This window comes from Bos indicus, chromosome 21 (assembly GCF_029378745.1).
Source record: "Bos indicus isolate NIAB-ARS_2022 breed Sahiwal x Tharparkar chromosome 21, NIAB-ARS_B.indTharparkar_mat_pri_1.0, whole genome shotgun sequence".
NCBI lineage: Eukaryota > Metazoa > Chordata > Mammalia > Artiodactyla > Bovidae > Bos > Bos indicus.
The window spans coordinates 52,002,637-52,015,719 of record NC_091780.1 but is presented as its reverse complement, the minus strand read 5'-3'; positions in this window follow the sequence as shown (position 1 = coordinate 52,015,719).

Below are 13,083 nucleotides of genomic sequence, written 5' to 3'. Positions count from 1 at the left end.
GTACTAGTTTGCATTCCCACCAACAGTGTAAGAGGGTTCCCTTTTCTCCACACCCTCTCCAGCACTTATTGCTTGTAGACTTTTGTATTGCAGCCATTCTGACTGGCGTGAAATGGTACCTCACAGTGGTTTTGATTTGCATTTCTCTGATAATGAGTGATGTTGAGCATCTTTTCATGTGTTTGTTATCTATCTGTATGTCTTCTTGGGAGAAATGTCTATTTAGTTCTTTGGCCCATTTTTTGATTGGGTCATTTATTTTTCTGGAATTGAGCTGTAGGAGTTGCTTGTATATTTTTGAGATAATCAGAAGCCTACATAGTTCTCAGGTCATTTAATCCCTAAATTATATTTCTCAGTTCTAGTCTAGTATGCTATATCCTTTCCTTTGGCTCCCCAGAGATTAACTTTTATTTCTCCTCTTCCATTCTACCTCTCATTTGGTCATATCCAGAAAATGAGACAGGCTCAATAGCTGTGGCACACAGGCTTAGTTTCTCTTTGGCACGTGAGATCTTCTCAGATCAGGGTCAAACCCATGTCTCCTGCACTGGAGGTGGGTTCTTTACCACTGAGCCACCAGCAAAGCCCTGAAAGGTGGACCCTTAACCACTAGATCACCAAGAAAGTTCCCTGCTCTGTGGGGTTTGGGCTTCCCAGGTGGCACAGGAGTAAAGAATCTGCCTGCCAATGCAGCACACACAAGAGTCTTGGGTTCATCACCTCAGTCAGGAAGATCCCCTGGAGTAGGAAATGGCAATCCATTTCAGTATTCTTGCCTAGAACATTTTATGGACAGAGGAGCCTGGTGGGGTACAGTCCATAGGGTCACAAAGAGTCGGACACAACTGAGCATGCACACATACAGAAAATGAGGATCAAGTAGTAGGGGAAGAAGAACATCAAGACAAAAATCTACGTTGTCATTTTTTTGTGAAATGAAAGAACTGCATAGTCAGGCACTTACCTCTGCTAGCTAGTGGTCTAATAAATGCATGAGACATTTATTCTCCTATAGAATCCATAGGAGAATTATGAGCTTGAAACTAGAAGGTGTATTGATAGACGTGTCCATAGGCATAGGGTATATTAGCTCAATGCTGTACATTCATGGCATTGAGATTACAAATATTTGTTCTCTAGTCATAGATGGGACATTACATTTTTCAGAGAAGAGAAAGCAGCTCAAAACACATAGCAGGTCAAATTATGACAGGATACAAATGAGGATGAAGGATAGGAATTAAATCCAAAATGGCTAAAGAAGGAATCCAAGAGTCTACTTATAATTCACACAGTTGGAAGAGTAGCCCTGGAGAAAACATTTTCCAAATTTCTACAGAAGTTGTATGAAGATATCAGTTTATAGAAATGACTATCACTATGTTTCATTTCACCCTAAGCTAAAAATATATTTAGTCTTCCCATTCCTTTTCCCAACTACTTGAATACTATATTAATCTTTGTGATCAACAATCCTCAACAAAATTAGCAGCTATATATTATGAATTTAGTTTACTGTGAAGTTATATGAATAATATTCTCATCCACTATTCCCTAACTTCTTCGAGAAGTTCTACTTCCAAATGCTCCTCAATCTTCGGAAGCAAACACTGGATGTGAAAATTCTAACAGCTAACAGAGATGGGTTAATTGTATTCTGAGAAGTAAGTCACTTCGTATGGAGGTAGAGAAAAATCTTTACATCTATCCCTGCTGAAGATAGATTTCATTAATAGAACTGAAAATTTGAAATTGGTCTGTGCATATCAATTTGTATTTCCAACATACATGAGTATCCAACACTGAGAACCAGGGGAATAATACACACACACACACACTCACACATACTCTCTCTCTAGCAAGCACCATTTTGGGGTGATCTCTCCTCATTAAAGGATGGATAAGCAAGTATTATATAAAACAAATATTGTGCCTACAGTTAAAGGAGGAAAATGAACCTGGTAAGAAAGAGGCAGGCACAGAGACGACTTCTAAGGGGCAAAGTTTGTTGTCTGTAAGAATTATGAAGCACAGTGGGAATTCCACCCAATGGGCACACGCTTCTCTTGAGCTTCCCAACTCAGTGGTGCATATCAAGCTTCACAAGCAACCAGCAAAGTTGCTCAATGTAGTTTTGACAGGAACATAAGAACTCTGATTAGTCTATTCGCCCTGCGTTTAAACTGCACAGAGAGAAGGTGAAATTTAAATGGTTTGATTCTACTCATAAAGAACTCTCTATAGAACACAGCTTAAAGCAGTTGTCAGAAATACAAAGGTCACATTCTTTGGAGTATCCAGATTGCCAAGTATCTTAACTCTTTAAACAACTCGGGTTTAAACGAGTTTCCTCATGGAGTTAGGAAGAAGGAAGATCCATGCAAATGAATGCGCTCTCTTACTAAAATGGCTTTGCCCTCAACTCGGGCCCAGTTTACTGATGAGTCAGTTATACTTCAGGGACTTGAAGCCCTCCTTCCCTGCCTTGTGCTGTGCTGTGGTTAATTACTCAGTCGAGTCCAACTCTTTGTGACTCCTTGGATTGTAGCCCACCAGGCTCCTCTTTCCTTGGGGATTCTCCAGGCAAGAATACTGGAGTGGGTTGCCATGCCCTCCTCCAGGGGATCTTCCTGATCCAGGGATCGAATTCAGGTCTCCTGCAATGCAGGTGGATTTTTTAATCCTCTGAGCCAACAGGGAAGCCCAAAAATACTGGAGTGGGTAGCCTATTCCTTCTCCAGGGGAACTTCCTGACCCAGGAATCGAACCAAGGTCTCCTGCATTGCAGGCAGATTCTTTACCAGCTGAGTACCAGGGAAGCCTCCTCCCTGCCGTAGGCCCAGCCTAACATTAGTAAATGTTTAAAGCATTGCATAGATTAAGACTGACTTTTCCCATTCACACTAGACCTGTATCAAAACTGTGGTTCTGTAGATTTTGGTATCTTCCTAGAAAGGAAAGAAAAACAAAAGCAGAGCTGACATGTCTTCCCCGGCACTCCTGAAGCAGGCTGGTTCTCTCCTGATGTTCTGAGGAGGTGCGGGCGGGTAGAAGAAGTGCTGCCAGGAGCAGCTTTTCACCAGCAGGGCAGACCCCGCTCTCCTCCCATGGCCTGCTTGTGTTTGGGAAAGAAGTGATCGTGACCAATCCAATTTCCTGAGTCTCAAACGCAAGGGACAGTCTATCCCTCAGCTCAATAATAAGTTCCTGGATTTTACTAAATCTATCAGATAAAGCAAGGTTGGGAAGGTACGGGAAGTTTGCACTAGAACGCCTAATAGGCCATTCTACCAGACCAGTCCCATTGCTGTACTATTTGCAGAGTGTGGGATGGAACTGGTTGGGGGAGGGAACCCAATACGAGGGAAATACCTTGACCGAAGCTTCCTGAGACCACTTCCTCTGAGCCTTCCTATCCGGTTGAGGCTAATGAGGTGAACCATTTAGCCTCTCAAGATGTTTGACAACATCTTAATTTGTTTTGTTCAGAGACCTTAAAAATGGATCAGAGGATATTTTTTTCTATTTAGTTTATCTTGAGGCCACACTGTACTTTCAACTGTTACACACCACTTTGTTTCTCATCTCCAGTTATGGCAGTTAAGTAGTACAACAAACTCACAAGACAAGGTTACACAACGAGCACAGGACTGCCACGTAACTAACACATACACACTCTTTCTCTGTGGCCACACACACCCTTGTCTATCCACCAACCTTCGGCCTAGTATGAAAAGCCTCAGGTTTACTCACATTTTGTAACAACATAATGGAAACATTTCCAGTCCTTGATTCTCCTGTAAATCACTGCCTTGTTGATTTCAGCTATTCAATATGCAAAAAAATCTAGAATTTGTGTCTCCAAACCAGACTACAGTACTAAAATTTCAACTGATGAATTCCTACTAGTTTACATCTACATTAAGATGCCTAATAGATGTCTCAAATCTGACATGTTTGTGGCATTTAGTCTCCAACATGGTCGCCAGTGAATCACACGCCCATTATTCAATACCTTTGGAGACCCCTGTCTCTCTGAGTTTGCACAGGGTCCTATGATATGCTTAATCCAATAAATGTAGAATTAGTAGGTGGTGCTTGATCAAGTCCTAAGCCTGATGAAGGCTTTACAAGTTCTGCTTTTGTGCTTTTAGAGCCCCAAACCACCATTAAGTGGTCCAGATACTGTGCTGAAGAGACTAGGCAGAGAGACCACATGGAAAAGTAATTCAGAGAGAAGCCCACCTGGTCTCCGTATAATAGATTTCCAGCCATCCACACCAAAACACTAGACACATTTGGATAAAACCATATCGGACTTATCACCCCCAGTCATCATTTGCCTGTATCTTCCTACATCCTTAGGACAGACTCCAAAGATGACAGTCCAAAGACAATACAGCTGATCAGTCATTCCTCAATTATAAAAAAATAATAATAATAATCAGGTGACTTTTAAGCCAGCATGATGTAGGATGTTATTTATGTAGCAACTGATAACCTTACCTGGATATGCCTAAAGCGTCTTCTTGTTTGGATGCTTAAGAGAGATTTTAACGTGACACTCTCAAGATTGAATCTTCCCCTCATGGCCTCTATACCCAGGCTTTCTCATTTCAGTTGAGAACAACTATTTTTTTTTTCCTCTATCTTCAGTTACTCACACTTTAATCTGTCCAATTTTTCTTTTTGCTTTTTTCAAGATGTCTCCAAATTTCAAGCACTTTCTGCTACATTCAGAGCTGACACCCTGTCCAAATTATCATCATCTTTATGCTGGATTACTGTGATAGCTTTCCAACAAATTTCCTTGTTTTTACCCCTGGTCCCTGCAATCTACTCACAAAACATTGTGGTCAGGGCCATCCCGTTAGTAAATCAGTCATAAAGTCACTCTCCTCCCAAAAAACTCAAAAACCAAAATTCAAAATGACTCAGAAATCTCATTTAACCTATCCCCTCCAACCTTTCTGATTTTTTTTCTTTCCTCATGATGACTCTGCTCCAGTCCTATTGAACCCCTGATGTCCTTCAATCTTGTCTGGTACATTTGCAACTCAGGGTTTTTTTCACCAACTCTCCTCTCTGCCTGGAATGCACTTCCTCTTATATTTACATCACTAATTCTTATCATTCAAGTCATGTTCAAAAGCCTCCTTCACGAGGCCTGCTGTGAACACTGTGAAAATTGTACTCTTCCCCCTAAAACTACAAATCCCTCCTTTATGCTTTTTTCCCTTTCCTTTATAGCACTTATTCAATATATTAAACAATTTATTACAGTGGTTGTTTGGTTTCTCTTTTGCTAGAACATAAGCTACTTAAGGGCAAAAATCTGTCTGTTGGCTCAATGATAGAGCCATAACATTCTATGGCACATTGTAGGCCTTCAACAAATTCTTGAATTAAAATGTTAATGAAAGCCAAAGTTTACAGAATTACATTATTAACAAACATCATCCAAATTTTTTCCTAGTCTATTGAATTACAGCCAGAGACATATCACTCTGGTGCCTAGATGGTAATTTAATTTCAACCTATGAAAGGCATTTGGGAATGTGAAGAAAAAAAGACAGTTTTTAAAGATTACATATGAGCTGTTTCCAGTCTATTGTCAGTTTTTCTTTTTTTTATAAACTTGAGATACTCTAGCAATTATATAAAAGAGAAAAGTGTTATTCAGTAGGAAAAGTTACAATTTTTTACTTAATGAAAACATAACCAACCATATGTAGCACAGTTTCACATTCTTCTAGTATTTTTACAAATCATACTTTTCCTACTAAATCTGACAGTACATGAAGATACTGGAAATCCATTGTTTTCTCCTCAAAGTTAATGCATGAAATTCCTCAGATATGTAAGCTATAAACATTCTTGAAATGCAGAAATGAATAACTGTTATATATCGGGGACCATGCTATTCACTCTGGGATATATGGCGCTAAGAATAAGAGAAAATAATTTAAAAGCTTAAGTTCAGGAAACATTTTTACCTCACTTACTATACATCCATTCAGAATGCTTGACCGTTTTTAGTCAGTGGACAGATGACTTCAAATTGGGCTGTTCAAATCTGTCTTCTTACCAGGTTTACCATCTGTATACCTGTCAGTCACTGAGAGAGATTTGCTGGAGTTCCTTATTGTTGTCATATAAATTTTATGTATTTGAGGCCACATTATTAGGCGAATATAAAATGATTATCATCACCCATCTCTGATGTTCCCATCTCTAAACCTCTGTGTGATACTGGTGCAGTGGCAGCACGACCTTTTGGATTATTGCCCTTTCACCTTTCACCTTTATGTGTCAGTTTTTTCTGCATCTTCTCGTTTAACACGTATGTCTCTTCATAGTGGCACATAGGTATATGTTTGCACATCTCTATACACTTGCATATGTGTTTTACTTATTCTGACAATCTGTCTTAACTGGAATGTTCAGCATCTTACTTTTAATGTAGTTGCAAGCATATTATGTTTTACATCTAGCTTTTTGTTTTTATTTGTTCCTCCTGGCCTATATTTCTGGTTTTATCCTTTCTCGTCTTGGGTTAGACATTTCTCTTGGTGAATTTTCCCTATTTTAATCTATCTGTCTGCTATGAACACATTTACTATTCCTTCAGTGGTTTCTCTAAATTTTAAAATTTACAGCTGTAACTTATAAAAGTCTAATATAATCAGTGTTTTACTTCTGATCAAATGCAAGCAACTTAGACTACTTTAACTCCATGTATACATCTCCTGACTTGCATACTACATTCCTCTTTAAATACTATACATTTTACAAAATATTTATACATTGTTTCTTTTCATCAATGTAATACTTTTTATGTTTTCCACTATATTCAACTTTTTTATTCTTTAATGTACATCTATGTTTCAATTAATTTTAATCTCCTAGGTACTTCCTTGGATCCAGTATTCAGATCAAAAAACAACCTTGCCAACATCATGGAAGACTTACATCATGCTTTTCTTCTGGTTGCTATTCTCCTTAAGAGTAATTGGTGTGCTAACTTCTCATACCATTTTTATGAAGTTCAACAAAGGCAAATTAATATGTCATAAAATATGTCATGACTGGCTTGAGTCTAAACTATCTTTGTGTAATTCACTTACATCGTGTACATAGTCATGGATCATGAGTCCTCATCGCTATACAGTATTTCATTGTATTATTAGAGCTCTGTTTACTCAGTCAACTGCTGATGGACACTGAATAGTTTTCAGTTTGGATATTTTATTAGTTTGATAGGGCTACCATAACAAATACAGGCTGGGTGGCTTCAACAACAGAAATTTGTTTTCTCACAGTTCTGGGGGCTAGCAATCTAAGATCGAGGTTCCCGCAGGCTTGGTTTCTCCTGAGGATTCTCTCCTTGGGTTGCAGATGGCTATCTTCTAGGTATGACATCAGAAGGCCTTTCCTCTGTGCACACTCCATTATGTCTCTTCCTCCTCTTATAAGAAATGGGAGTCATATTGCCTTATGGCACTATCCTCATGACCCCATTTAACCGTAGTCACCTCTGTAAATGTCCTATTTCCAAATACGTCATACTGTGGATGAGGACTTCAGCACAGGAATTTGAAGGGACTCAATTCAGTCCATAAAGAGATATATTACACACTGCATTATGATGGACATTCTGGTGCATATTTTGGTGATCATATATATTTATGTTTGATACATTGCTTGAAAGAAAGGAACTGGATTATATAATACCTTAAGGTCCAGCTTTAATTGATCATTCCACTGTTTCCTTTTTAATTAATTTATTTTAATTGGAGAATAATGACTTTACAGTATTGTGATGGCCTTTGCCATCCAGCACTATGAGTCAGCCACAGGTATACATGTGTGTCCCCCTATCCCAAACCCCCTTCCCTCCTCCCTCCCCACCCTACCTCTCTGGGTTGTCCTGCTTCATGCATCAAACTTGTGCTGGTCATCTATTTTACATATGCTAATGTACATGTTTCAAAGTTATTCATCATCCCAGTGTTTCAAAGTATCTGTAACAATATTCTTTCTCCAGAAACACATGAGAGTTCTAACTGCAAAACATCCTTAACTTACATCCTTGCTATTATAGTGTCTCCTGTTCACATTTCAGTGATACCTGTTTCAGGCTTTTCTCCTATCTTTTTGTGGTAAATAGATTTCTAGGATGGCCCTGTGACCCCTACATCCTTTTATCCACACCTTTGTATAATTCCTTCCCCTTGAATGGAAGTGGAGATTGATCTCCTTCTAGCCAACAGAATATGGCAAATGTGGGGGAATAATCATTCCCATTATTATGTTTTATTACCTAACACTGTACCTTAGGGGACTAGAGCAAAAGATTCTTCTGCTGGCCTTGAAAAATCAAAATGCCATGTTGTGAGGAAGGGGCCCACTGGGAGAGGGCCACATGATAAGGAATTGGCAGAAGATCTCTAGAACCTAAGAGTAGTCCCTAGCCAACATTTAGCAAGAAATACTACTCCAGTCCTATAGCCAAGAGATACTGGATTTTGCCAATGACCACATGAGTTTGGAAGAGGACTCAAGGTTTATAGGAAAAAGCTCAGCTTGATTAATGCCTTGAGCTCAACCTTGTGAAACCCTAAGCAGAGGACCCAGTGAGGTGATGTTCACACTGCTGATGCACAATGACTGAAAGACAATAAATGCGTGTTATCTAAAGGCACTTTCGTGGCAATTTCTTAGTGTGGAGAGTCCTTAAAAAACTGGAAATAGAACTGCCTTATATCCAGCAATCCCACTGCTGGGCATACACACTGAGGAAACCAGAATTGAAAGAGACACGTGTACCCCAATGTTCATCGCAGCACTGTTTATAATAGCCAGGACATGGAAGCAACCTAGATGTCCATCAGCAGACAAATGGATAAGAAAGCTGTGGTACATATACACAATAGAGTATTACTCAGCCATTAAAAAGAATACATTTGAATCAGTTCTAATGAGGTGGATGAAACTGGAGCCTATTATACAGAGTGAAGTAAGCCAGAAAGAAAAACACCAATACAGTATACTAACTCATATATATGGAATTTAGAAAGATGTTAATGATAACCCTGTATGCGAGACAGCAAAAGAGACACAGATGTATAGAACAGTCTTTTGGACTCTGTGGGAGAGGGAGAGGGTGGGGTGATTGGGGAGAATGGCACTGAAACATGTACAATATCATATAAGAAACTAATCGCCAGTCCAGGTTTGATTCAGGATACAGGATGCTTGGGGCTGGTGCACTGGGATGACCCAGAGGGATGGGATGGGGAGGGAGGTGGGAAGGGGGTTCAGGATGGGGAACACGTGTTCACCTGTGGCAGATTCATGTTGATTTATGGCAAAACCAATACAATATTGTAATTAGCCTCTAATTAAAATAAATAAATTTAAATTAAAAAAAAGAGTTCCATGCATTTCCTACTTTTAAATACTTTTCATCCATTTAAATCTAGATTTCTGCTAGTCTGATCTATTCTGATATTTAACTCTTTAAGTTGTAAACCATTGTCTTTGAGCACTTTATATCAACGTATTCTCTTCTAATCTTCATTGCTTAAGGCATCAGTTCAGTCTCTATTTTTGTACCTTTAGAATACATAATTTTGTTTTGCCTGCTTTGAGATTTTTACTCTGGTTTTCCTAAGTGTTACATGCCATTATGTGGTTTTCCTCTTATTTATTTTGAGGCTTTGTGGCATTTATTTATTATTTGACTTGATATTTGATAATTTTTTTCCTCGCCATATTTCTTCTCCCTTTCTAAAACACTAAGTATATACATGCTAGACTTACACTGTACCCCCATATATCATATTTTCTGTATCATTTTTCTTTAGATATTTTCTTCTGATATGTCTTTCACCATATACTTGCTTTTCACGTATGGTTAGTTTTCTATTAATTAACATAATCACTGAATTATTAATTTCAATCATTGCAGTTTTCAATTCTAGAATTTCCATTTGATTCTTTTCAACAGTTTCTAGTCATTATTTAATTCTCAATCCTGTGTTTTATTTCTTTGATCATTTAAGCATTTGTATCCTAAAATTGTCATCGGGATTCCCAGAGATTTTTCTAATGACTATAATATTTCTAGATTTTCCAACTGAGATTCATGTTTCTACCTATGCCTGACTTTTATTGAATACCAGGCATTGTATATATATTTTTTAATGTAAAGGAAACTGGAGGTTTTAGATGAAGTTACCCTCATATTTTGAGGCAAACAGCTACAGCAGAGGTTAACCGTGACAGCACGCGTGGAAACCCAGTGGTTAATCTCGGCCGTTGCTCCTCAGTGGGCCTTCAACTGCAAATACCTAACCGCCCTCAGTGTTTGAATCTTCAAAAATTCTCATTTTATACTACTCAGCAATGATTTTGGAATTGAAAAAAAGCCTTGAACTAAAAGTAATACGAAGTGCCAGAGTTTTGTTTGTTTTTTTCTTAACACCTTGTCTCCATAACAGTAGCTCTCCAACACCTTTAAGAAAAACAAAAATTTCTCCAACTTTCCTAGCTGCTTTTAGGGGGAATAGTTGATTAAAACCACATAGCCTACCACTAGGAGTAGAACCTCAAAGTAAGTATTTTAAATAGCTCAGTGACCAGATAATTATTCTTAGAAAAAGCAGTGGCTCAGATGGTAAAGAGTCTGCCTGCAATACGGGAGACCAGGTTCAATCCCTGGGTCAGAAAGATCCCCTGGAGAAGGAAATGGCAATCCACTCCAGTATTCTTGCCTGGAAAATTCCATGGACAGAGAAGCCTGGCAGGCTACAGTCCATGGCATTGCAAAGAGTCGGACACAACTGAGTGGCTAATACATATACATATACATGTATTCCAGGATATGTAAAATAAATTTGGTCCAGGTTAATAGGTAGCTAGAGCACAAAACAAGAAATTAAATGCTTTGGGAAAGACTTGTATGTCTTGATAAGTGAAGTGAAGTCGCTCAGTTGTGTCCGACTCTTTGCGACCCCATGGACTGTAGCCTGCCAGGCTCCTCTGTTCATGGGATTCTCCAGGCAAGAATACTGGAGTGGGTTACCATTTCCTTCTCCAGGGGATCTTCCTGACCCAGGGATCGAACCTGGATCTCCCGCATTGCAGGCAGACGCTTTAACCTCTGAGCCACCAGGGAAGCCCCTGGTGTCTTGATAAGGGAATATCAAAGTAGGAAATTTAAAACTGCTGAAGCAAAAGGATATTATCAAATATAGTTGTGTAAAGAAAAAAAAGCATTCATATAGAATACAGCCTATTTATTCGATTTCACGAGGCTCGACACATTTACTCTAGGTTACTTTATAAATACTTTCAATAAAAAAGTTCAGAATACCTGACTTCCCATTCAAAACAATATAAATAATTAGAATGTTTTGTGGTGACTGTTCCACGCATACATTGTAGTTAATATCAGATGTTATGTGGAAAACACATCCAAACACTGATTTTTTTCTCCTCTTAACCTTGTACACATATCAAAGCTACATAAGACAAATAGAAAGAGAAGCGAATCAAGTATTGATCAATTTAGGGCTCAAAGTATTCTAAGGTGGATAGCTCAACATTTGATTGAATAATTCCCTGCTGCTGCTGCTGCTAAGTCGCCTCAGTCTTGTCCGACTCTGTGCGACCCCATAGACGGCAGCCCACCAGGCTCCCCGGTCCCTGGGATTCTCCAGGCAGGAACACTGGAGTGGGTTGCCATTCCCTTCTCCAGAATAATTCCCTAGGGCATGACAAAAAAATTAGTGAAGTGGCTGCAATATTTAACTGTTCCCCCCACCCCCCTGGTAAGTGGCCTATTCTTTGTAAGAGTAGCACTTTGAACTGTTTCAGAGCAATTTACTAGCTATTAACTCTTTTTGTTCCTAAGGTAGAAGGACAAGTATTACTACTCAAGAGAGTTTAGGTGAATTGAGAAAAATCACAGAGCAAATTAGTATCGATATTAGAAACAAATTCTTCTGGTTTTGTGTTTTGCTATTTTACCACATTTTCTCCTTGTAATGTTAGCTGATGCGTGACACGAATATACACATATAATGGCAAGAAAACTATTTTAGCTTTCCCTTATACACAAACTCTATTCTTAAAAACACTTCACTGCTTGTAAAAATATATATATCTTGAGATACACTCAATTAAAGCTGCAATAAGTGTTGTTCTCAGCACAAACAGCTGTTCAAATATAATTCCAAAGGGACAGGCCGTATTACAAACACACACTCTAAAGTAACGTGAAAGGAGAAATGAGGAAGGGAAAAAAGGAAAGAGCAAAGCAGATCAGAAAAGAAAGAAAATTTCAGGCACTGATGGCAAGACTAGAAAATTGATGTTTGGGGTCTATAACATTCAGACCTTCTACAAAAAAGCCAACTTTGGGCTGTTCAGATGCTTGCAATAAAACCCTTTTTATTTGTATGTTAGCATTAATCAATATATCATTCTCTGGAACTATTCAAAGATATTAGAATGACTTGGTCTCTTTAATGACTCCCTTCTTTCTTTCAACAATAAAAGTCATTTTTCCAGGCATGTGAGACATATAAGTTCAAACTGTCTGATATTTTAGTTCTTTTTTTTTTTTTAGAAAGCCATCAATTGGACACCATTACGATTTTATAAAGTCAATATTTCCATTGGCCATGTAATTGCTAAAACTTTGCTATTTTTTCCTTGCATGAGAAATTCCACACACAACTTCTTCCTAATTTACATTATTTAGAAGATTCCATATTGAGAATTCATTCAGTTATCTAAAAATAGGCTTATTTTGATGACAATATTAAAATAGCTTCCTTGGTATGTAGTTCTAATTTTATACATTTTTCCCTCGAGTTGAATGGCTAATATGACTTGTTTCTATCATTCCTACTGAGAAATCAATTGTTTGCCTACAAAGAGATTATTTCTTTTCAACTGCTTTTTAAAACAGATATTTTTATCTTTGTTTTGCAGTTTGACTATCATAATCTGCTATTGAGGTTATTTTTAATTATATATTTAGTTCTAGAAATGGGTTCTTTTTCCAAT